The 5,000-nt window shown below is 54.2% G+C and overlaps 1 non-coding gene across 1 annotated transcript; it reads right to left on the reverse strand.

Annotated features, from left to right (window-relative positions):
• Window positions 1-524: 524 nt before the first annotated feature.
• On the reverse strand, window positions 525-678 carry LOC144590536 (5.8S ribosomal RNA). The gene has a single exon (XR_013546430.1). It is a non-coding gene; the product is annotated as a 5.8S ribosomal RNA (ribosomal RNA).
• Between the last annotated feature and the right edge of the window lie 4,322 nt (window positions 679-5,000).

The raw sequence follows: 5,000 nt of genomic DNA on the forward strand, positions 1-5,000 counted from the left end.
GACGGACGGACGGACGGACGGACGGACGGACGGACGGACGGACGGGGCCCTTCCCAAGAGACGTCTCTGCTTTTTTTTCCCAGCCCGCCATTCGCACGCCTGCGGCCGTCCCACGGGGGCAGGGAGTCAACGCTGGCGCAACCGTACGGCAGTGCCCAAACGGCGAGGAGAGCATCAGTCCCACAAAGCAAAGCGGCAGTCAGAAGCGACGACACACACGTAGGTGTGGCTCTCCCGCAGTGACGGCCGTGCCAGAGGAAAGGCTCGCCCCTCCGCGTCCGCGTGCGGACAAGGGCAATGCCCGGGAGGGCACGGGTCAAAGGTCTCCCCGGTCGCCGTGCGACCAGCCGCCGCCGACACCGCCGCCGAAGCGGCGGGCGGGCGGGCGGGCTGGAGCGCACGGGCACGGAGGGCTCCAGTGTCTGCACTTAGGGGGACGAAGAGGAGGGCCTTGCCCCTCTGCGACACCCCAGCCGCGCGCTCCCGCACCCCGGAGGGCAAAGGAGCACGATTGATTGTACAAGCGACCCTCAGACAGGCGTAGCCCCGGGAGGAACCCGGGGCCGCAAAGTGCGTTCAAAGTGTCGATGATCAATGTGTCCTGCAATTCACATTAATTCTCGCAGCTAGCTGCGTTCTTCATCGACGCACGAGCCGAGTGATCCACCGCTAAGAGTTGTCCGAGAGATTTCTTAAAAGACCACCCGACGCTCCTCGTCCACCGCCGCGGGGAAAGGAGCCCCATCCTGGGGTGGCCCTTGGCGCTTTCGCGCGTACGTCGCATTGATGCACACAGAGTGGGGGCAAAAAAAACATCAGGGCGTTCGCGACCCGCCCGCCTCCGGGTCATTGGCCTGCACCCGGGGCCGCAACGGACGTGCGGAGGCAGGTTTCCCCGCCGTCGTCTTCCCACGCATCACAGTGCCGAGCCGCGCCGCACGGCCGCCCCCCCCCCCCCCCCCCGTGGAGGGACAGCGACGTTTTGAAAGGCACTTGCGGACCAGGCCTCTCTCGGAAGGGAGGCTCAGAAACCGCTAGCTCGACACAGGCGGAGCGGAGGGGGAGACGATCGCGACTCTTTAACACCGCCGCCGTGCCCGACGGCTCGCGGGAGCCGAAGGGGAGACGTGTAGGTGACCCTGTTCGAGGGCGAAGGGAGTTTAGCGAGCACGACCAGACGTGTCCCGGGGCTCAGGGTGAAGCGACCGGCCCTGCAACACCGGCGCGACTCCCAGCTAGAGACACGGTGGCCGTCGACCCGCGCACAGAGCGACGAGCCGCCAAGGCGGCGCCCGAAGCCGCAGCCGCTCCCTTTCTTGATTTCGACTGCGTTTGGACGTGCCGTCGAGGCGGTGGCCCCGACCGCCTCTTGTTGCCCTTTGGCGTCGCCGTGAAAGGCGTGCTCGCAGAGAACACGCCTGGACTCGGCGACGGGCAGCCGATCGACGTTCGGGACCGTGTTCGCCCTGCGCGTGCCGATCACGGATGGAAACCCCTCACCAGAAAAAAAGAGAGGGAGACCACGGCAGAGCTGAGGGATAAACATGAGATGGTGATAAAACCAGCAGACGAGGGGAGCAGTAGGGTTACAAATTAATGTCAATATGGGGCCTGCTCCCACTGGGTAATAGACAAAAACATAGAACAGGGTGACAGGAGAGACTGGATAGCACAGAGGATAACCCGTGAGCGAAATAATGGGGTGTATGCAGTTCAATGTAAGGAGTGTACCTTACGGTACATAGGGGAAACAGGTAAAACAGCCTCAGCGGTGATCGACGTGTCAAAGAGGAGTCACAAAGACGGGCAAAATAAAGTGGTTGATTATAGACAATAGACAATAGACAATAGGTGCAGGAGTCGGCCATTCAGCCCTTCGAGCCAGCACCGCCATTCAATGCGATCATGGCTGATCACTCTCAATCAGTACCCCGTTCCTGCCTTCTCCCCATACCCCCTCACTCCGTTATCCTTAAGAGCTCTATCCAGCTCTCTCTTGAAAGCATCCAACGAACTGGCCTCCACTGCCTTCTGAGGCAGAGAATTCCACACCTTCACCACTCTCTGACTGAAAAGGTTCTTCCTCATCTCCGTTCTAAATGGCCTACCCCTTATTCTTAAACGGTGGCCCCTTGTTCTGGACTCCCCCAACATTGGGAACATGTTTCCTGCCTCTAATGTGTCCAATCCCCTAATTATCGTATATGTTTCAATAAGATCCCCCCTCATTCTTCTAAATACCAGTGTATACAAGCCCAATCGCTCCAGCCTTTCAACATACGACCGTCCCGCCATTCCGGGAATTAACCTAGTGAACCTACGCTGCACGCCCTCCATAGCAAGAATATCCTTCCTCAAATTTGGAGACCAAAACTGCACACAGTACTCCAGGTGCGGTCTCACCAGGGCCCGCTACAACTGTAGAAGGACCTCTTTGCTCCTATACTCAACTCCTCTGGTTACGAAGGCCAACATTCCATTGGCTTTCTTCACTGCCTGCTGTACCTGCATGCTTCCTTTCATTGACTGATGCACTAGGACATCCAGATCTCGTTGAACTCCCCCTCCTCCTAACTTGACACCATTCAGACAATAATCTGCCTTTCTACTCTTACTTCCAAAGTGAATAACCTCGCACTTATCTACATTAAACTGCATCTGCCATGTATCCGCCCACTCACACAACCTGTCCAAGTCATCCTGCAGCCTTATTGCATCTTCCTCACAATTCACACTACCCTCCAGCTTAGTATCATCTGCAAATTTGCTAATGGTACTTTTAATCCCTCCGTCTAAGTCATTAATGCATATCGTAAATAGCTGGGGTCCCAGCACCGAACCTTGCGGTACCCCACTGGTCACTGCCTGCCATTCCGAGAGGGACCCATTTATACCCACTCTTTGCTTTCCGTCTGTCAACCAATTTTCTATCCATGTCAGTACCCTACCCCCAATACCACGTGCCCTAATTTTGCCCACTAATCTCCTATGTGGGAGCTTGTCGAAGGCTTTCTGAAAGTCGAGGTACACCACGTCCACTGACTCTCCCCTGTCAATTTTCCTAGTTACATCCTCAAAACATTCCAGTAGATTTGTCAAGCATGATTTCCCCTTCGTAAATCCATGCTGACTCGCAATGATCCTGTTACTGCTATCCAAATGCTCAGCAATTTCGTCTTTTCTAATTGACTCCAGCATCTTCCCCACCACTGATGTCAGACTAACTGGTCTATAATTACCCGTTTTCTCTCTCCCTCCCTTCTTAAAAAGTGGGATAACATTTGCTATCCTCCAATCCACAGGAACTGATCCTGAATCTATATAGAACATTGAAAAATGATCTCCAATGCTTCCACTATTTCTAGAGCCACCTCCTTAGGTACCCTGGGATGCAGACCATCAGGCCCTGGGGATTTATCAGCCTTCAGTCCCATCAGTCTACCCAAAACCATTTCCTGCCTAATGTGGATTTCCTTCAGTTCCTCCATCACCCTAGGTTCTCCGGCCCCTAGAACATTTGGGAGATTGTGTGTATCTTCCTCAGTGAAGACAGACCCAAAGTAACGGTTTAACTCGTCTGCCATTTCTTTGTTCCCCATAATAAATTCCCCCGTTTCTGTCTTCAAGGGACCCACATTTGCCTTGACTATTTTTTTCCTCTTCACGTACCTAAAAAAACTTTTGCTATCCTCCTTTATATTATTGGCTAGTTTACCCTCGCACCTCATCTTTTCTCCCCGCATTGCCTCTTTAGTTAACTTTTGTTGCTCTTTAAAAGAGTCCCAATCCTCTGTCTTCCCACTCTTCTTTGCTATGTTATACCTCCTCTCCTTAATTTTTATGCTGTCCCTGACTTCCCTTGTCAGCCACAGGTGTCTCTTACTCCCCTTAGAGTCTTTCCACCTCTTTGGAATAAATTGATCCTGCAACCTCTGCATTATTCCCTGGAATACCTGCCATTGCTGTTCTACCGTCTTCCCTGCTAGGGCCTCCTTCCAGTCAATTTTGGCCAGCTCCCGCCTCATGCCTCTGTAATCCCCTTTGCTATACTGTAATACAGACACTTCCGATTTTCCCTTCTACCTTTCCATTTGCAGAGTAAAACTTATCGTGTTGTGATCACTGCCTCCTAACGGCTCTTTTACCTCTAGTCCCCTTATCAGATCAGGATCATTAAAAACACTCACTCTATTGGCCGTGATTTAACCTAGCACACAGTGTTGCAAAGCCCACGCAAAGTCCAGTGGGCCAAGCAAACAAATAAGATAGATCTGGCTCGGCGTTCCACATCTCCACATCGTCACCCAGCACGCCGACGCCCATTAACAATTCCCCCGCAAATTGTGCACCTCGAGCGGCAGTACTTTAAACGGCGCCGTCTTCGGCGTGGACGGCATGAACCAAGTCGGCAAGCATCGTCACCTAGCACACAGACGTGCACTAACAATTCCTCCCCCCGCAAATTGCGCGCCGCGAACGGCGGTACTTTCAAGTATGCCGCCTTCGGCGGGGACATCGTGAACCAAATCGGCAGGCAGGCGTCGTCAGCCGGTCGACCGACCCCCAGCTGCATTTCCCCAACGGACATTGTGCACTTCGTACAGAACAGTGCTTTTAAAATATTCCGCCTGCCGCGTGGACATCATGAACCAAATGAGCAGGCAGGCATCATATCATATCATATCATACACATACAGCCGGAAACAGGCCTTTTCGGCCCTCCAAGTCCGTGCCGCCCAGCGATCCCCGTACATTAACATTATCCTATACCCACTAGGGACAGTCAGCCCCCAGCACAACGACGCCCCCGCTAACAATTCCCCACGCACATGGTGCGCTCGAGCTGCAGCACTTTAAAGTACGCCGCCTTCGGCGGGGACATCGTGAACCAAAGGAGCAGGCAGCCATGGTCACCGCCAGCACAACGACGGCGCCGCTAACAATTCCCCGCGCACCTTGTGCGCTCGAGCTGCAGTACTTTAAAGTACGCCGCCTTCGGC

The sequence above is a fragment of the Rhinoraja longicauda genome, unplaced genomic scaffold (genome assembly GCF_053455715.1).
Source record: "Rhinoraja longicauda isolate Sanriku21f unplaced genomic scaffold, sRhiLon1.1 Scf000200, whole genome shotgun sequence".
Taxonomy (NCBI): Eukaryota; Metazoa; Chordata; class Chondrichthyes; order Rajiformes; family Arhynchobatidae; genus Rhinoraja; species Rhinoraja longicauda.